This window comes from Phoca vitulina, unplaced genomic scaffold (genome assembly GCF_004348235.1).
Source record: "Phoca vitulina isolate PV1807 unplaced genomic scaffold, GSC_HSeal_1.0 scaffold9, whole genome shotgun sequence".
Taxonomy (NCBI): Eukaryota; Metazoa; Chordata; class Mammalia; order Carnivora; family Phocidae; genus Phoca; species Phoca vitulina.
This window is the reverse complement of record NW_022589712.1, coordinates 12,341,827-12,363,204: the sequence shown is the minus strand read 5'-3', so window position 1 is coordinate 12,363,204 and position 21,378 is coordinate 12,341,827. Positions and strand designations below refer to the sequence as shown.

The window sequence follows — 21,378 nt, the reverse complement described above, 5'->3', positions numbered from 1 at the left end:
GGAGAATTTACTACAAACGTCACCAATTCTTTATTTTCAGAAGTAAAAGAATACACTTTGCGGGCAAGGATGTATAGGCACAAGTGTCCTCTTTCCTAAATATTTCACTTTGAGCAGAAATGTTAGGTAAAAACAACGTGGTCTCTTCAAGTGTCAAGTATGTTTCCTTTAAGTTACAGTGACATCAAGTGCTGTGAATTATGTTGCTATAAAAATAGCATCTGAAATAATGTTTCACGCCCTGACCAACATCCCCCAGCCTTGGGATGAACCTGTGAGATGTCACCAGGGTAACAGTTAAAGCAGTCAAAATGAACCTTGCTTGGGGAGAATTTGATGCTTTTTCTGGTGGGTTCTATAGCATGAACTTTCTCAGTTAAGTTCATGACTTTGAAATCATTGTTTCCTGGAGGTCTACAGGGAGGGGGCCAGTCTGAAAATACTTTTTTGTCCATTGAGGTATTAGTTTGTGCTCTGTCTCTAGGGAGGAAAAGTGTGGCAGCTCCAGAAAGTTTAGGAGGATGAAATATTTTAGTCACCTGCAGTAGCCCGTGTGGCAGTGTAGAGTGTTAGAGCACATGGGAACAAATCTTTCCAGGGTTTACTGAAATCCAAGGGTTCTTGCTTGAATCACCTGCCACGGAAGGTTGAAATCATTTGCATCACTATTTGATCATTCCTTCCTTTCTTCCTTCCTTCCCTCATTCTCCCCCATATAGTCATTCAACAGTTATTTACTTGCAAGGCACTGTGAAAGGGATCATTGGTTACACTGCCTATATAAACAAATCTTCTGGAAAAAACCCCACAAATATCTTTTGTATAATACGCCCCTTTTCAGCAGTTATGTCTAGGCTTGGAATGAGGTAAAGTTCTGGCTCATTCAAGCTCTATAGCAAAGGTAGGTGACCCCGATTCATTATTTCCTGTGGTCCACTCGCACAGCGTGGGAGGCATGCCGTCAGCCTTGCTCTGGACCTTTTCGGCTTCCCGGGGCCATTCATTCCACAGGTATTCAGTGAAGGGTGTTTAATGAGAGGTTCCCTGTGGATGGCTCAGGATCTGGAACTGATTTGAACATACTTCTTGATACAAAAGTGGTTGATGAATTAGTTTTATAGGTGCATTTCAGATGCCTGCCCTTTGAAGGGATGTACAAATGTTTCCTGCTTTAAGGTCAGTAGGCCCTTTCAGTTTTCCCCCCTTTTGCTGAAGGAGCACTTGAATCCATATTGTAGGTAGGATACCTTCTCCTTGTGTGCTGTCGCTTGCCATTTTTAGAGGCTATCGTATGGTGCTAATTTGCTAATTTAAGTTTTTCGATGGTACCTCATTTGATTGCATTTATTCTTTTATCCCTATGCTTCTTCAGTTACTGAATGAAAAGGAAGACTCCCCTCACTCTAAGGATGGGGGGTAGAGGAAATGATAATATTGCACCAATGTAAGCTGTCTGTGTAAAGAATAAATGGATAGAATTTCCTTCAGTAGTTTCTTTAGCTGTTCATGTGGGGTGTTTTGCCTGTTGTGCTTAGAGAGAGAGCCTTGTTATGCTTAGAGCTTGTGTTGGTCAAACTAAACAGGTGCAAGAATATGATAGATGGAGAGACATCTAAGAAGACAGTTAACTGTGGGAGGTACTGCTTCATTTTTAACAATTCCTGCCCCCCCAAGCATCCTGTTATGTTTGTTTATGAATCTTCCTTTTTTTTTAATTAAAGTTTTTTATTTAAGTGATCTCTGCACTCAATGTGGGGCTCGAACTCATGACCCCAGTATCGAGAGTCACACGCTCTTCTGACTGAGCCAGCCAGGAATCCCATGAATCTTCCTTTCGGAAAATTTTATTTATTTATTTGTTTGTTTGTTTGTTTGTTTATTTCAGTGAGAGAGAGAGAGTGCAGGGGGGAGGGGTAAAGGAAGAGGGAGAGAGAAATGCAAGCGGACTCCAAGCTGAGTGTGGGGCCCGACACGGGACTTGATCCCACGACCCTGAGATCATGACCTGAGACGAAACCAAGAATTGGATGCTTAACCGACTGTGCCACCCAGGTGCCCCTCTCTCCTCTCTTTAAATGGATGCTAGGTATGGTGATGGGATGGTTCTGAGTGTTGACGGGGCTAGAAGAAAGGGTAGAAATGGGCAGGACAGTTGTCTCCCAGGGGAGAAGAGGGGGAAAGCAGGTGTTTCCTGCCATGATCCTCCAGGTGGTCTCCTGGCCACACACAGTTTTAAGTGTCTTACGTATGAGGAGATTGCCTGGCTCCTGTCTGTTTTCTGTGGGCCTAGCACTGTGTTTTAAAGTGGGTGCAAGCCTCCCCGAACGCTTCACGTGTGAGTGTGGTGCATAGATGCCGTGGTTTTGGAAGTGCTAAGGATTCTTGTACCGCCATAATGTACTAAAGAAGGTCCTCCCCACCATTCCTGGAGTTCTGTCAGTCAACTGGAGGAGGGTCATCCTCAGTCTGGAAGCCAAAGTTCAGTGATGGCTTTAACACATCAATGCTGGGGCGGTTTCTTTTGTCCTGGCACGGGATGGAATAGGATCCTTAGTGTCTTTGCTTGTGTTGGAAAATACGGTGATGAGTGTCAGGTAAACATAGGGATTGAGGAAACCAAAGATGATGCCAGGTGTACGCTCCCTCAGGGCTTCAGGTGAAGGACTCCGAGAAAGCCAGATGGAAATGTGTGGCCTTTTCTGACCTGCCTGTGGAAATCCTGTCGTGTCAAGTCTGCTGTGCTCCTATAGGTTGAAGCCGACTCAAGGGAGGGGGCATAGACTGGTCCACCCTCCTCCGTAGGACCAGTGTCAAAGAATATGTGGACATGTTTTAAAACATTGATGGAATCCTCGTGGAGAAAGATCCCTTCTGCTGTATCAGGGACAGTGAGTCCAGGTAATTTTTGTGATGTGGGCATTATTATTGAATTTGGGTCTGTCTTGATGGCTGGGCTTGGGGCCACTCCTCTGTGCTTCCACAGTACCTTACCCCTCTGGACCCTGTTGTCCCCACAATGTTCTGTGACCCTGGCTTATTTGTTTATAGGCTCTCGGTCAACATCCTATTCCCAGCACTTAGCCTAGTGCCTTGAACATAATAGACGTTCAACAAATACTCCCTGAATTGACCTTAATTAACTTAGTAAATGTCCTGCACATCCGGGACTCAGGTCAACTTTTGCGTCCTTGAATTTTGTCCCTGGATACATGAACTTTGTGGGAATCCTAGGGAAGGCTTATTCTAAACAGAAACCAGCCTATGGAATACAGTGGCCCAAATGGATACGCCCCGTCCTGCTTCCAGCTGCTCATTGAGGGTCCCCCCCCCCCCCCCCCCCCCCCCCCCTTGGGGGCCCCCCCCCCCCCCCCGGCCCGGTGTTTCACATGAGCCATTTTATAAATAACAAGGACCTTGCTGGCACTTGGTTCGTGCTAAGCAGTAAATGTATGCTACCTGTGGATAGAAGTCTGCCGTTTGGGGAGGATAGACTGAAACTTCTATTTTCATTTTAATTAGTCATCCCTTTGTCATGAATGGTGGATTCTGTAACATTCTATTGTCTACCGGGTGACTGTCCCGTCTCTTTCTGTTAAGGGCGGCATCTGATTCCAGTAGAGTGCACTGTGCAGGAACAAGGTGCGAGTTTCAGCATGAGAGGCGGGTGCGCTCGTCCCATCATGAAGGCAGTCTTACCTCCTGCCTGGGAGTGAGAGCCACAGAGGGTTTGTCCGTTATGTCTCGGAAGTCTCTATGGGCTGAGAGACTGCGATGATAATAATCCACCTGTGAATGGAGGTCTGGTGGGGGGGCTCTGTCAGATGGCAGAGACCCGGCTCCTGTGAGGGGTTAATGGAGTTGAATTTCTTGCTCCTGGAATACTTCTCAGTATCTTGTTTTACTACAAACATTGAGTCGCTGAATTGATAAGCAGCCTAGCTGATAGCAAGACTAGAGTAAACCCAGAAATTTTAAAACATTTTTTTTAAAATTCAGAGAGATGGTGGTTACAGAGGAGATTTAATTTGAAGAAGGTGTGAATTGTGGAAATTTCTCGGTGAGAAATGCATTCTTTTTAGGTAGTTGGGTCGGGGAGCCTATTTTAAGGACATGGGTTAAGGAGTAGTAACTATCTTTGTCTTCCCCACCGGTTTCAGTGCTGGTCATTGCACTGATGGCCGCAGGCTCTCACACTCTTGTTGCTCAGCAGTGAAAGTTTTATAAACACTGGACACTGTGACTTAGCCCAGGGCTTGACAATAAGCTTGTAGTTTGATTAATGTGGTAGCTTTCTTAGGTGTGGCCTTCCTTTAACTATGATGTGGCTGAAGGTCCAATTATATTCAGCTTTCAGGGAAGACTAAAAGGGTAGTATCTTTGTAAAACATTGTAAAAGTGAACACCTTTTCATCACAAATACCAAGGGAGAAAAATGTCAGATCAGTTCATGTTAGATTAAATTGATGTCATGGTGACAAGTCGGCAGGCGGCTCCCGGGCCCCAGGACTGGCTGGCATTCATGAGTGCAATCTGTTGATTGATGTCTCTGTCCGCACGTGCCTGTATACTGTTACGGATACAACACACTCTTTGTATAACTGAAATCGTAAACTTGCTAGAGTTTTACTGTAGATGTAGGTTACCTAGCATGCCTTGCATCTCATGCACTTCACTACACAAAGGGCCCCGTTAGGTCTTCTGTAGTCACAGGATATTGCAGTACCTGTCCCGTTGTTAACTCACCTTAAAATATGGCATCAGTTAGTAGCTGAAACCCATTTACACTATTTTTTCTTAAAGTTTTTATTTAAGTAATCTCTACACCCAACGTGGGGCTTGAACTCATGACCCCGAGATCAAGAATCACATGCTCTCTGCCTGAGCCAACCAGGTGCCCCAAACCCATCTATGCTACTAAGAAAATATCCACCTGTTGAAAATGGGTTGCAGTCCATCCTACCAGATGGAAATTAATTGTTCATGTGGCCTTGGAATTCATATGGAAGTGGAAAAGGCCACAAAGAAGACATGGGGATCCAAGAAATCTTGGCAACCACTAATTTGTCACAGTGACAAAACCATGTCATCGGTTCTGGGAACATAGCTGAGCGAGTTCGGCGATCTGAGTTTGGGTCCTCATTCTTGCCCACGGTGTGTGTGACAGCTCTAATTTGTCCTCACGGGCCTCACGTTCTTCGTCTGCAAAACGAACAAGGTTGAAGTCAATGTGCCTCAAACATTCTGTAACCCTGCCTAAAATTATTTTAATCCAAAATGATTAGTAGTTCTAGGAACCAGGATTCTCCAGAGAAGCAAAACCAATAGGAGCCTGCCTGTCTTCCTACCTACCCACCGTCCTCCCCAAGGAGAGATTTTAAGGAATTGTTGCATGTGATTGTGGGGGCTAGCAGGTCCCAAATCCATAGGTCCAGCCAGCAGCGTGGAAACTCAGGCTGCAGTTGACATTGCCATCTTGAGTCTAAATTCTGCACGGTAGAAGGCTGGACACTCAGGCAGGGTTTCTCTTTTGCAGTCTGGAGGCAGAATTGCGTCTTCAGGAAGCTTCAGCCTTGGCTCTCTAGGCCTTCAGTTGATTGGATGGGGCCCACCCACATGGAGGGCAGTCTGCTTTACTCAGAGTCTCCCGATTTAATGTGAATCACATCTGAAGCAATACCTTTATGGCAATGCCTAGACGGGCATCAGTTCATCCACCAGTCTGTGTCATACATTTATTAAGCACCCAGGTGTAAGACACTTTGCTAGACGTCAGGAAAGCAAAGGTAGGATGAGCCCTTCACTTGGAAAGCAATCAGAATCTGTTTAAGGAGACAGACAAGTGAGAAAGAAATCACGGCACGCCATTGCCTAAATTTGATCGAGCGGTGAGGGCAATGAGGGAGGGATAGAGCCTCATGGCTTGGTGGAGGCCGGGGGAGGTACGAGGTCGGGGAAGGCTTCACGGAAGAGGGGACACTTAAGTTTGGTCATTTTTTTTTTTTTTTTTAAAGATTTTATTTATTTGAAAGAGAGAGCGAGCACAAGCAGGGGGAGAGGCAGAGGGAGAGAGAAAGGGAGAAGCAGTCTGTCCGCTGAGCAGGGAGCCCGACATGGGGCTCAATCCCAGGACCCCGAGATCATCACCTGAGCTGAAGGCAGACCCTTAACCAACTGAGCCACCCAGGCGCCGCTTAACTTGGGTCTTGAGGGGCAATTAGGAGTTAGTTCTCCAAGGAGGCATTCCTAGCAGGGCAGGTATGTGCAAAGGCCTGGAGAATAAAAAAACTCCCATTCATGAAATGGCAGGGTATTCAGAATTAATGTATGAAACTTCTGTCACGTAATAGTACTGGAGACTCAATATCTGTTATTATCGTTGGGAAAGTTTAAATGCAGCAGATCTTATATTTTATAATTTCTTGATTAGTAAATAACCATCTATTAGGCCATCAGCAAAATAGGACAATTCTTGGCTTTTAAAAATTGTCAGTATAATCTATTTAGATAGAAGCCACTGATTGTTCAATTTTCCATTCTTAACATTTAAAAATATTTTCTTAAAAGAATATTTTCTTGTCCATACTGGGTTAATTCCAAAATGAATTAAAAATTTGGGGTGCCTGGCTTGCTCTGTTGGTAGAGTGTGCAACTCTTGATCTCAGGGTTGTGAGTTTGAGTTCCACAATGGGCATAGAAATTACTTAAAAGAAAATAAAAATTAAAGGAAATTATATCTATATAGGATAAGAGGCAGGCATTCTTTATTTTTTCTAATATTTATTTAAAATCTTAAATTTATTTTAAGCAAGGGGTGGGGAGGTGGGGCAGAGGAGAGAGAATCCTTAAATAGGCTCCCTGCTGAGCACAGAGCCTGACGCAGGGCTCCATCCCAGGACCCTGGATCGTGACCTGAGCTGAAATCAAGAGTCAGCCACTTAACCGACTGAGCCAACCAGGTGCCCCAATGAGGCAGGCATTCTTGACCAAATATTTCATGTTTCTAAAAATTTTCTCTGGACCAATTATATCACCTTGGGCAAGTCAGCGTACCTCTTTTAGTTTTAAATTCTCACCTAAAGAGAGAGAGCTTGGGCTGGTTTTTAAAGGTCCACCCATAGAATAGTCTGTGAATCTATATAAATGAAAATTATTATCTCTTCTGTGTCAAGTTATATAGGTGTATTTCTGTAGTATGAATCATTGTGATAACCACACCTTTCCCAATAGCAACTATTTATAATGAAAGTACTTTATTGCCACTTCGATTGAGCATTTCATGTTTCAGCCAGTTAATTGAATATTTTATGCGTGTTATCCCATTAAGTACTTGGAATAACCCTGCAAAGCAGATAATATTTCTGCTTCATAGTTGGAGAAACCAGAGGCTCAGACAATTTAAATAATCAGGCTGGGCTCGCTCAGGTGGTAATGGGGAAGCTGAGGGGTTGAACCCCAATCTTTTGGCTCCGAAGCCTGCATTCTTTATCAAGGCTGTAACCCACAGTACACAATTATTACCATAAAGTAGTATTTTATGTACATAGCCGAGGTGAAATGTCTTATAAAAAGACAAGTCTCAGTCTCTGAAAGCAATCTGTTTAACATTTTTAAAAATGAAAGAAAAGGGAGGTACTTTCTGGTATGCTGACTAATGGGGCCACGAATTTTAATATGTCACTGGGCAGCGCATCAAACAACGGAAGAAGGTATTGTTCTCCATAATATGAGAGGACCCAGAAACCACCTGCTTCATAAGTAATGCAACTCGTTCTTTGACTCAACCCACTTGTATATGGATTCTGCCCCACAGTCTGTGATAACTGCCTCTGCCACCCTGGTTCTTATTAGGGTCTTGGCTGGTCCCTCTGCCCGGCAGATCATTTCCTTCAAAGTAGCACTGGGATCTCAGCCTTGTTGGCCATCTCTGAGAGTCATTTCCTGACCTTCCAATTTAAAGTAGCCACTTGTCCAAACTCACTATCTCATCATCCCTGTTTAGGTGTCTACATTGCACATATTGCTGTAGGATATTTTTGTTTCTTGTGTTGTTTTGACTGCTTTCTCCCGCTTGAATGAAGTTCATTTCATTGAGAGCAGAGACCTTCTCTTTTACTCACTACTCTACTCCCAGCCCTGGCGCTGTGGCTTGATCACACTAGGCTTTGTCTGGTTGTCTAATCCTCCATCTATTTGTCTATTTCTTCTCCTCTGTCTGTTCTTTCTCCCTCTTTTCTTCCCCCGCTCCATATATCTATCTGTAAAATGGCTTGGCTATGTGGTTAGAGTAAATCTGCTTCTCCGTTTAGGATGTGGGGAGGACCCTCGTATTTCCTTTATAGTTAACCACTTTAACTTCTGATTTTTTTTTTTTTTTAGTTGCTCCCTTTTTGAATCAAGCCCAAGATACAGCACAATGTTGAAAAACTGAGCTTTAATTACAAAAGTGTAATAAAAAAAATGGTTTCTTATCACCTTCTTGTTTTCTTTTGCCAGGGCTGTGTGCTTGAATTACCCCTTCAGCCAGCTCGTTCTGGATGAATGAATGAACACTTAAGTGTTATTCCCCTGCCTCTAGGGGTAAGTTTAAGGCACTTGTGCATCTCAGAGGTGTTAATGTATGTCAGTTGTGTGTCTGTTTCCCATGTAACTCTGTTAACTGCTCTTTGTATGTGGACCTGGGTGGGGAAAGCCACAGTGGATTCCTCAGGTTCGGGCTGGAAGTTGAATTTCCTGTGGGCAGTGGGGCACCATATCTGAATGGCTTATTATAAACGCGCTGTAATTTGATGTGCTGGATGATCCTCTCTCTGTGGAATATGGTACACCCATCCTCTCTGGGAACTCAGCTGGGGAAGTCGCAGCTTGGCAAACGTTCATGTCCGTCTCTTTATGTACCAAATACTGATAGAGCACATGCTCGAGCTCCAAACAGTACATCCTGCTGAAGAACAGATCTATCATTTCTAGCTGGGGTTGTAAGCTCAGGTAAGCTCAGGACACTTGGACATTAAGAAGCCCCTGAGGAAAGGTAAGGTTCCGATTATATTAAGGCTGTTTCCTTCGGATGGAGGTGTTTTACTAGTCGATGTCTCGGGGTTTCAGTTTAAGTACTAAAGCAGAGAGCGGAAGAGTTCCCAAAGCAGTGTTTGGAATGGTTGCAAGTCATTCCCTGGAAATGTTTGCAGTGTCTGCAGTTCACGCTTGCAATGCAGAGGCTCACAGACACTAGCATCACTTCCCAGGTGGCACTTTGTCCCATCTTTCCAGTGCTGCTTCACGCCCTTTGGATCTCAATTCAGGGTGCTGCCTCTGAGAGACCCATCTCTGTCTACCCAACCTAAAGTGGCCGCCCATTTTAATTCTCTGCAAAGTGCTGTCGTCCTACCTGATAGTTTTCTCCCCTGTGTATTTATCAGCCTGCTGTTCAGCCTTACTGTCCCTGGAGCAGAAATTCTGTATGGTCCGAACACTTGTCTGTCTGTCCTCCCGAAGCTCCACAGCCCGGAACAGTGTCTAGAGCACAGTGGGTATTTTTGGACTGAATATATAATGAGTTCAACAGTTGGCACTAGAGGAGATTTTGGAGATTCAGTTTGTCTATCTAGTAGCTGTTTCTAAATGTGAATTATTCTCTCACCGAATTATCAGGTTTAACATGATCTTCCATGTAAAGAGGAAGTTTTGTAATGTTTTGGGTTTATTTGCAAAGAGAGCACTTATTAAAGTTAGAAATTTTGATGATAATTGGTAACTTTTGTGTTGGTTGACCGTTATATCATCTACATTAGAACATTTAAAAGGAATTTCTGATTAGCCTTGGTGACTGTTTTATTTAGGCTTTAATGAAGTTCGGATACCATGACTGAAACACACCTATTTGGAAAGCATAAAAGTTAGATTTTTTTTGGAGTCAGATTGCCTGAGTTGTTTGAATACTGTCTGACATTTCCTGGTTCAGTGACCTGGGGCAGGTTATTTAAGCTTTGGTACCTCATTTTCTTATTACCCTCTAAAATGAGGGTAATAAGACATTTTCCTCATGGAGTTGAGGATGTTAGTATGTATATGTGTTATATAAATTTCTGCTATTTTATTTAGTATATAACTCAGAATTTTATATATTAAATGTATCTGCTAGGTTTAAAAGTAATATATTTGGATACTGTTCATAAAGTGGAGATAAGACTGAGCATTTGCTTTTGCGTTACATGGATGAAAACAGGCCATTCCCCAAAGTCACCAGAAAGAAAGGCTTGCTTATAATTATTAATAATTTTAATTAGTTGTCATAGTGATTAAACACAGATATGCCATTTTCTATATGTATGACAATATTGTTGTTTCTTTGGTATCAGACAGACTTGGTTTGGGTTTTCTAGTTGTGCTTGTTTTGTGACCGTCAGCACATTACTTGGCTTTGCTTAGCCTCAGTTTCTCCATCTGCAAAGTAGTGCTGATAATACAAATCAAAGAGGATTACTGTGAGAATTAAATATGAAAATACATGTAACAGTCCTGGCACAGGGCTTCATGATTTTTCGTTTCCTTCTTTCTTTCTTTCTAGACCTTAGATCTAAGAAGGATATTAATATCTGGGCAGCAATGACCATGGTTAGGAGTGTTTGGAAATAGTGTCCCATTTGTAATGGTAAAGGAGATAGAATATTTAGCATAGAAAGTAGTAAGCTTAGTGAGGAGCATGATGCTGCTCTTGAGAGCGAGTCCTGTGAGCAGGGAGCAGGGGCGATGAGACGCGAGGACCAATGAGTAGAACAAAACCTAGGAGCTGGGGGGAAATGGGGGGGGGGGTGTCCCTGCACAGATGTGGGTCCAGAGGCTGCTGGGCTGCAGATCAAGATTCCCGGAGAAGGGATTTCTCTGCTTCCCAGGAAGGAGGCTGCCGTGGCTGGTGTGGCCCATTACAACCCCCCTAATGTAGAAGCAGCCCCCTGTCTGAAATCCCGTGTGCGCATCTGGTTGTCTTGGCCAAACTGATTGTGTGGAGATGTATGTCCCTAGAGACCCAGGATTTAGCTTTCCAAAGTCAGGAAGTTGGGACTGCTGATTGCTTGCTTTTAAATAAACCTTTTTTAGGATTTACAATTTTTCTGTTTGTGTTTCACCATTTCCATCAGACGGTGCACCCTCGTGGGCTTCTGGCTGCTTCTGGGCTGTGGATAAGCTTTGTTGGGCCTGCAAAATGTGTCCTTGAGAAGTCTTTTAAGGATATTTAAATTAGTTGCCTACCTTTAAAAAGTGAAAATTTTATATAAAAGCGTGTTCAGTGATTCTTAAAAATGTGGTTCATCTGGCAAGGTAGGGTTCTGCGTTCCCAGGTGGCAGTGGGCTGGGTGGCTCCTGGCTCCGGTGAATGGGGCAGGTGCGGGCGGGTCCACCACAGTATTTACCCTTCGTGTCTTCCCAACACTGAGTGTCAGGTACCGTGTTTCATTTACTTAGGTGGTTTTCCTTATAGTAGATTTAGGAGAAAACTGGAAAAGTTCTATCTACTTCTCTACTAGTACTGGAAAAATAAAGATATTTTTGTAGAGTTTCATGTTTCCAGAAAAATAGAACAGAAGATTTTTTGGGTGTGTGCTAAAGAATACTTGTATAAGCCTAATTTGCAAACAAATGGCTTCTGTTTCTTAAGAATATAGTACTCTGGCCTCTGTCATTTCATGCATTTAAACAGCCCTGACGGTGTGTGTGTGATCTCTAACCTGGGCAGTAAATCTTTCCCTCTGTGTTCAGACACAACCTTTTTGCTTCTATTTTAGGTCATTTCCTTGCTTTCAGCAGCAAACTCACTCGTCTTCCCCAAGATCAGTTGTTGGGACTCCTGGATGGGTGAAATGGTAGCAGTGTGTAATTTGCACACACGTGTGGGCTGTGGAACGAGGTTCCATTCTGTTTTCTCCGTTGGACCCCCTAAAGCTTCCCAGACCTTGTGGCACCAAACAGATGAGGGCCTGTAAACTCGTTGACTCTGGGGGTGGTTACCAAGAGCACTGCACTCTTAGCCCACTGAGGCACAGACTGAAGTCTTAGGACTTCTTTGTACGTTTGATTTTCAGTGAAAAATAGTCTGGTTTTGCTTGTTTATTCTGTTCTACAAGGGATGTTCTGGCTTCATTGTGCAGATAAACCAGAAGAGAGAGAGAGCAGGGGAAGAGCCATGAAATTGGAGTTCTGTTGTTTGTATGGTGGTTGGGAGGAAGTAGGGTGTGTGTTGGTAATGACAGAAAGACTGACTTCATTAGTGGAATTTTGAGGATGACTGGTTTAAAGTCCCTGGAAGGAGTTCTCATCCATCAGTTGGTTTTTAAACAATGGAATGTGCTCCCTAATGGAGCTGTGAACTTCCCATCACTCAGTGTATTTGGGTAGAAAGAGAGTGGCCCATCTGTCAGGATACTGTAGGAGGTTCTCAAATTAGAAGCAAGATAGGGCTAGCTGGGTGACCTCTGTGGTCTCTTAGAAAACTCAGATTCAATTATTCTCTGAACTAAACTGATTAGGAACCTTTCAGCTTAAACGATTTCACTTCAGTCCTAAAAAGAAGATACGGTGCGTGGAGTGGGAGGCTGAATAGAATACTTTTTAATTGATTACATTTAATTCTGGACAGATTACTTACACTTTCTTAAATGTTCCAATGGAGCCCTTCAAAAATGTTGTAAACAGATGTGTCTAGTGACTAGTATTTATAAGTGTATTTTCTGAATGATTTTTTCTACAGAAAATTTTAATTTTATCTTGGTGGAAGCTCATTTGTAGTTTTATTTTTGGTAGCATGATTTTTTAATACAGATTTTTATCATTTATATATAAATATTACCTCTTATTAGCATTCTCTTTAATTTCAAAAGTTAGGAATTTATACATTATCAGTAATTGTCAGTAGGCAAAGTGTATTTAATTTGGATATAATGACCTATAGAAAAAAGTCCATTTAAAGGAAAACTTCATTGGGGCGCCTGGGTGGCTCAGTCAGTTAAGCGTCTGACTCTTGATTTCGGCTCGGGTCATGATCTCAGGGTCCTGAGATTGAGCCCTGGGTCGGGCTCTGTGCTGAGCGTGGGGCCTGCTTAAGATTCTCTGTCTCCCTCTCCCTCTACCCCTCCCCCCTGCTTATGTGGGCACGTGTTCTCTCTCTCAAAAAAAAGGGAAAACTTTATTAAGAATTTGTTTTAAATCTTAGTTTTTATGTCAGTTCATTATTTGCTCATTCTTGCAAAAGTAATGAACTGGTCATTTGGTTAAATTCTTGGGACTTGCTTATTATGTAATGTAAGGTACCCACCTGGACTTCATAAATATTTATTCCATAAAATCTCATTTTCATGACAATTGACTCCATTAAAATGTTTTTTACATAGTTGGTGCCTTTGAAACACTTAGAAAAAGCTTATATTATGAAATTTAGGTTTGCTGTGGTTTTAAAGCAATATATACCATGCTAGTACTGCATTTGGAATTAGCTTAAAATTGACTGTTGGTTTTGTAGCCATCTCATTTACTTTAAAAAAAAGTTGAAATTTTATTTTGCTCTTTATTTTTACTTAATAAATATAAAGTTTTTCATTGATTCTACTGGGCTCTGTTTTCTTCTTTTTAAAAATTTTATTTATTATGGGCGCCTGGGTGGCTCAGTCGTTGGGCGTCTGCCTTCTGCTCAGGTCATGATCCCGGGGTCCTGGGATCGAGCCCCACATCGGGCTCCCTGCTCAGCAGGAAGCCTGCTTCTCCCTCTCCCACTCCCCCTGCTTGTGTTCCCTCTCTCGCTGTCTCTCTCTGTCAAATAAGTAAAATCTTAAAAAAAAAAATTTTATTAGAGCACATGCGAGCGCGCTCATGCAAGCAGGGGGAGGGGCAGAAGGAGAGGGAGAAGCCGACTCCTTGCTGAGCAGGGAGCCTGATGAGAGGCTCCATCCCAGGGCCAAAGGCAGACTTTTAACCCACTGAGCCACCAGAGGCGCCCCTCTATTTTCTTGTTCATCAGCACTTGTGAAGCTGTGGCCTTAAAGCAGTACACACCATGCTAGGAAAGCATTTTGAATTATTTTAAAATTGGACTGTGGATTTTAAGGATGCATGGTTCATGCTGTTCAGACATACTCTTGAGGCCAGAGCAGCCTGGAAGGTGAAATGCTACAAGAGAACAGCTGGGGAATTTCAAGCAGAAACTTGGTGAAAGTTTTGCTTGATGGGTATTGATGACACGCGGGTTGGCTTATTCTAAATAAAGGGATTTTAGAGGCTCTGACAAAAAAGTGCGCACTTCTCTCCTTTTATATTCACCATCACCGCCCTCTCCCTTCCCTCCCTGCCCTCACTCACTGGATTGTTTTTTGGGTATTCACCAGGTGCCAGGCACTTTTTAAAGTAGTAGACTTTTTTTTTAAAAAAAGATTTTATTTATTTATTAGAGTGAGCATGAGCAGGGGGAGGGGCAGAGGGAGAACTTGGGGCTCAATCCCAGGACCCTGGGATCATGACCTGAGTTAAAGGCAGACACTGAACCGACTGAGCCACCCAGGTGCCCCTAGAGTAGTAGACTTAACAGTAAACACTTTTTTTTTTTTTTAAGATTTATTTATTTATTTGACAGAGAGAGAGAGAGAGAGACAGCAAGAGAGGGAACACAAGCAGGGGGAGTGGGAGAGGGAGAAGCAGGCTTCCTGCCGAGCAGGGAGCCCGATGCAGGGGATCGTGACCTGGGATCATGACCTGAGCTGAAGGCAGACGCTTAATGACTGAGCCACCCAGGCGCCCCTTAACTGTAAACACTTTTAACAAAATTTCTGCTTAATGGAGTTTGCGTTCTCAGGCGGGCCTTGTGTCAAACAATCTGCATGTATTATTTTTGCTTAATCCTTACAACAGCCCTGTGGGGCAGGTAATATTATCCCCATTTTACAGATTAAGAAGCTGAGAAGCTAAGTGAGGGGTCCAGTATCACACAGCAGGGGCTGAGGTCAGGGCGGGCGAACTCGGAAGCGTGGGCCGTGAGCTGGGAACAACAAGGTGGCGAAAGAGTTGTACCTGCCAGTTGTTCACACGTGGGTTTTCAGGGTGGCACATGGGAGGTAAAACCTTCAACCGCGGCAGTTTTAGAAATGAAGGCTGGCCATGTAAGCTCTCACTGTGTTATCTGGGCTTGTTGGGAAGCATTTGGTTTGGAAGACTTTTAGAATGATCCCTTTTTGATGAAATGGGGAGAAAATTCACCTCCCCAGGTCATATTTCTGTGGATTTTATGATTTTTCACGGGTATTTCACACGCTTCATTTTCTTGTAGTGTTGCCTTCACCTAGGACATTTTTGTAATGGCGTTACTCCTATCCCGTGTTCTTGTAGTCCACGTTATTTGAAGTATTGCTTTTCCTATCAGAAACAGCAGACTAAAGCTCTTTTCAAGAACATGAGTGTATTGCGAAGTCTTTGCTCATTTGTTAATTTTGTTGAAGGTGGATGTTTATATTTGTGAGAGATTATTTAATATTTTGGAATCCTTTTTGAATAGAGGTAATTTATATTTTTAACTTTTATTTTTTAACAATAACTAATATATTTAGCAATAAATATACGTATTTAGCCTCTGTTATTTAACAATAAATTCATTATTTAACAAACTATATTAATTTTTTACCAGATGAAATCCTTAGAATTGACTGAAGGTTATCAGTAAAGAATAATGCTTGGTGTAGGATATTTTGTTCATATCATTGTGTGTTTTTCCTCAAAGGTGAAGAATATGGAAGGAGTTGAGTTTCTTGAATTTTAAGCAGAGATGTCATTTCTCTCATGTTACTTTTTAAAATGTATTTTAATGTCTGTTTTTCTTGTAACTATAGATTAGTACATCCTTATCTATTATTGGAGATAAGCATTATTATTGTCAACCCCATCTTAGGATGAAGGTACTGGGATTCAGAAGGCTTCTAAAGTCACTAGGATGAATTGCTAACCCAGATCTACTGATTTTGAAGCCTAAGATATTTCCACTATACTTTGTGGCCTATTTTTTTTTTTTTTTTTTATGAATTACGGTTAGTCATGTGATAGTGGAATATAAGATATTCATGTCCATGGTTATCATCAGGTTAGTAACAACTTTTGCTTAGTCTTGACTAAGACTAGGTTTTACTAAAAACATGATAGTTCTTAAAACTTTCACCTTTTTGAGGTGTAGTTGACATATAAAATTGTAGGATACTTAAAAGTGTGCATTGTGATTTGATATATGTATACAGCGTGAAAGGATTCTCTCCAGTTAATTAAGAACACCTGTCACCTCACTTTATCCTGTGTGAGAGAGAACCTTTAAGTTCTACTCTTAGCAAATTTCAGTTATCCAATACAGTGTTAACAACTGTAGTCACCATGTTTCACATTAGATCCTCAGACATAACTCATCTGTAACAAGTTTTTTTTTAAACATTGATTTATTTTAGAGAGAGAGAGAGTGAGAGCAGGGGGAGGGGCAGAGGGAGAGGGAGAGAAGCAGACTCCCTGCTGAGCTCGGAGCCCGGCAAAGGACTCGATCCCAGGATCCTGAGATCATGACCTGAGCCGAAATCGAGTCAGAAGCCCAACCGACTGAGCCACCCAGGAGCCTCTGTAACAAAAGTTTTTACCAATCTCTCCTTCTTTCCCCTAGCCCTTTGGCAACTACTTTTCTATTTTCTGTTTATAGGAATTTGACTGTGTGCGTGCATATGCATGCGTGTACATATGTCATTTCCCCCAACTTTTTATTAAGAGAATTTGCAAAAATACGAAAAGTTGAAAGAATTGTACAGTGAACACCACCACCACTAGAATTCTATAATTGTTAGCATGTTGCTATATTTGTTTTTATATGTGTCCTTCTGCATTGTATGTTTGAGGATAGAATAATTCTTAAGTAGTAATTTATGTAATTCTTGGAGATCTTTGCCAAGGAACTTAACTTTAGATGCCTGTTAACACGTATGTCCTGTTATGTTATTATCTCAGAATGAAGCATTAGAAAGATAATGTCTGGTTTTATGATCTGGAGATATGCTGGCTTTTGTGATTTTAGGATGGAGTACTAAATTGAGAGTGTTTTATTGTAGTTAGGCAGAGTTTAAAGAATTAAGAAAATCTTAGTTTGAAACTCTAAGGGCCTTTATACACCCATAGAACTAAGGTTATTTGGATGACCTCAGTGATTAAAAGATGGAACGAGACAGTACAAAGCCACTGGAAATGTCTGAGGAATATTGGAGATAATTCAGTCTTACCGGCATCTCTGGCATCAGCAGATCTACACGTAACACACATCAGAGGGTCAGAATTATCTTAGAATCTAGAGGCAGAGGGTGCCCATGTGGGGCTCCTTGCTTAGCGGGGAGCCTGCTTCTTCCTTTCCCTCTGTCCCAGCCCCCCTGCTCGTGCTCACTCTTTCTCTCTCTCTTAAGTAAATAAATAAGATCCTTTTTTTTTTAATTTTTAATTTTTTTTTATTTTTTATTTTTTTAAAGATTTTATTTATTTATTTGACAGAGAGAGACACAGTGAGAGAAGGAACACAAGCAGGGGAAGTGAGAGAGGGAGAAGCAGGCCTCCCGTGGAGCAGGGAGCCCGATGCGGGGCTCGATCCCAGGACCCCGGGATGACCTGAGCCGAAGGCAGACGCTTAACGACTGAGCCACCCAGGCGCTCCGTCCTTTTTTTTTTTTTTTTTAAATCTAGAGGCAGGACTAGAACAGAGGCATGCAAATATTTCCACACAGTTCACTGTTTTCTGATATATTTTTCACATTGAGAAGCACATCATCTTAAACTTCCTTCTTCCCTAATTCTCCTCTCTCTCCCTTTATATTCAGGAGTAGTTCTTCTGTCTCAAGAAAGTACTTCTTTTATGCTGGCTGATAACTTCATTTTGCTTTTATTTTAATTACAGAAATGATGCTGCTTGATGACTCAGCATTCTGTCGTCTTCTGTATTTACCCAGGGTATTTTTTTCTTTTTTTCCCCCGAGTAGACTCAAGAGTAGGGCTTGAACTCACGACCCTGGGATTCAGAGTTGCATGCTGTACCCGCTAAGCCAGCCAGGCGCCCAGCCCAGGGTATTTGTTAATACACACGCACACACATACACACACATCAAATTAACATTTTGGGAATCCCCATGTTTTCTGTTATGTGACTTGGCTTCCACGGCAACCTTCTGACTTCGGCCCTGGGGGTTGTGGTTACTTGAGTGGCACGTTCTTGCTCTCTTGCCTGTTGCTGACCAGCTCTGTGACCTTGAAAAGTCACTTAACGCCTCCGTTTTTCATCTGTGAAATGAGGGGATTGGAAAAGGCAGTTTTTCAGGTGCGCTTCACCAGCACTAAAGGCTGTTTGGTTCTGTGTTCATGAATAAAGTTTTATAGAGTTTAGACTACTTTTAGTAACTATTGGACAGATGACGGGATGTAATGGCTCTTACTATTTGCTAATTAAGATTAGAAAGCGTATGTTCAGGCGGGTATTAACTACATGGAACCTATGTGGGGGAAAAAAGTTATGTGTTCATGCATGTTCTCCTATGTGTGGATGTGTGTATGCATATGTAGCGATTCATTTTTCGTGCAAGATAGGGAGTTGAAAGCTTCTATGTCTGTAGTCAATACGGTCTTGAATATTAAGAATCTTGTCAGTTGCATACATAGATCCATCCACATTTTAAAAATAACGAAAATACTGCCTTAAAAAGCTGCTGTCATATGTTTGTCCAGGATAACTTGAACACTTCTGCTTAAGCTGTTTTCTTCTGTAGAATATAATTTCAAAAATTTTAAAACTACACACATGTAATCCTGTTCTCCCTTTCAGCACACCTTTCCCAAGACTTAATATAAAATGATTTTAAACTTTCGCTTTACCTGTTGGGTATACTTTAAATTGAAGGTCTTTCCTCAAAAGATACAGCAAGACTTCAAAACACTTCAAAACACTTTTCTTTAAAAGGCAGTCTCGTGCTTATTTTTCATAAAAGAGCAACCTGTTGGAATAACAAGCACTTTGAATGTAGGGCACCGCAGCTCAGCTAACTTAAAAATGAAATGACTCCGGCAAGGAACATGGAGTAAGTGTACACCCGATATTTTGCAAATCACGAAATTATTTTGAAGGGCTGCTCTTGAGGCAGGGTTTTTATGACCGTAACATTCCAGCTGTGGTTTTGGAGACAGAACGTTTACTACTGCTCTAAACACAAGGACGGTAGGTGTGTGTGTATTCTTACTGCCGAAAGGCTTAAAAAAGCAGCTGAGACTCCCTTCAAGTGAGTAAACCTTTATTCAGCAAACTTTGGGGCCGAGTTCCTATGGAACTCTGGTGGTAAACTCTGGAATGTGGGTCCAACAGCAGCCCAGTGCTGGGTGAGCCTGGCGGCTCCGAGGCGTGATGGCAGGCTGTCCTGGCTAATCGCTTGAGGCAGCCCATGGAAAACCACTTTCTGGTTAAGTGTGCATCATACTCTTCCACCAATGGAAAAAATTGAACATGATGAGGGTGTGTAGCTAGCAGACAAAAATATATCCAGCATTGCACAGGATCTGTTTTTAGCTCTTAACGGCCGAGCATTTGAAGTGTTCAACGCTGTTTCCTGCCTTACCATGGGCAGCAAGAAGAGTTTGTGGATTTGTTTATAGACCCTGACTTGGTGAAACTTTTTCTACTAATTAAAAGAGCCTGAGAAACAGTGGCTACGTCCAAAGTTTTGGCAAAGGTAAGGTTATAAATGTTTATTTTCCCCCTTCTGGAGTTGAGACTTAATTTTATATGTGAGATTGAAATGTTTCTTGAAACAGTCCTTTTGGAAATATTTCATTGTGTGCTGACCTTTTCTTTGTCTTACGTTATTTTGTACTTAGGCTGCATAAGGCTCTATTACCCTCAAATGTGAGTGTGTATATGCTTTCTAACCCCTCCTGGTGATTTCATACAGTTGCCCACCCCATTTTCTCCAAAAGCTAATGACCTATGTGGTTTGGATTTATTTTTCCCCGATAGCTCAAGGAAGTACCATTTCTCAGTCTGATCATGTTAAAGCCTTATTGACTATAACTTTATCTTTACCAGTTATTTCTTTTAGGGCACAGAGGGAAATTAAAATGTGGCAGAGGTTGTATTTTTTAGTTTCCTGGTTATTATATAACTTCATCAGTCCTTAGTTTTTGAGCTGAGTGAGCTGTTTGGTTTAAGAGTTTCTTTTTCAAGCTTGTAATTTGATGTTCACTGCTTAGTAATGTTTGTCCTTAAGTTTTGTCTCAAACTTTCTGAAAAAGAAACGAAATCCCTTGTAATCTGTGTGTGTGTATGTGTGTGGGGGTACCTAGTTCAAGTAGAATGGCTGATTTATGTCATAACCCCCTCAGAAGCTGCTCATTCATCAGGCATTTATCTGGACCCCGAGCTTATCAGCAGGGATTGAGGAACCCTGGCTTGGCATAGTACTTCCTCAGCTTCAAGTTAATTTGGCCAAGCATGTAATTCTCACAAAATTGGTAGGTGGAGAGACAGAAATAGGAAGCTTTTTTGAAGTCATTGTAACTTGGAAGATTATTTATAGAATTTCTGGAAAGTAGGGGTACTGCTGAAGAGCCATGAGGATTTTTTCCTAACATTTAAGTATTTCACTGTGGCCCTCTGTCACACTTAGGGATCCTGTAGTTTTTCCTTACTTGCAGTGTAACGGGGTTATGAGTTATTTTAGGATAGGCAATGCGTGGTTTTCCCTGTGTCTCCTCTGTTGATACGGCATGCATTGTCAGGTCCGTCGCTGAAATGTCTTTTTGGGATGAGGCAGTGGTGAGGACTGTTCAGGTAGGTTAGAATTAACAGAAACATCGGGAACATTTTATTTATTACTTCTCCTTTGGAACCGGAAAGGGCTGCTCTGACAGAGCACTGTCTTCTCCTCTAACACTTGTCGACTACTTTGATTAACACTTGTCAACTACTTTGATTTTTATCAGAGCTTGTAGTCAGAAACTGAAGTCTGTTGAAGAACCTTATGACTCCAGTCCAAACCAACCCGGCTGTAAATTTAGTGTTTTGAATGCAAGTAGAAATACCTTTCTTTCAATATTTTAGTGCAGAGGGAGTCACTTGCAAAGGCCTCTCCTCAGACCGGCCCGTTCAGGGATGCCTGGAAGTGCAAGATAAGGGTTGGGCCCCTTGCCAAGAGATTATCCTTCCTAAGTGGTCCCTCACTTAACCACTAAGTAAAGTAGATACTTCTGTCTTGGTGGTCTGCAGTTGTGTTTGAGGAGAGACATATTCACTTCCCTTTTTCAGAGATTTAAAGTTTGTGCAAGGTCGCTAGAACCTCTTTTTACCATAGATATCGGGAG

At 42.1% G+C, this 21,378-nt stretch overlaps 1 protein-coding gene across 8 annotated transcripts in view; it reads left to right on the top strand.

Annotated features, from left to right (window-relative positions):
* Positions 1–21,378, top strand: part of TIAM2 (TIAM Rac1 associated GEF 2) — a 226,013-nt gene that overhangs the window by 80,689 nt on the left and 123,946 nt on the right. For 7 of the 8 annotated variants that reach the window (XM_032407593.1, XM_032407595.1, XM_032407592.1 and 4 more), the window contains exon 2: positions 8,494–8,577. The gene's annotated coding sequence lies outside the window, so the exon portion shown is untranslated. The other variant, XM_032407596.1, reaches the window with a different exon arrangement.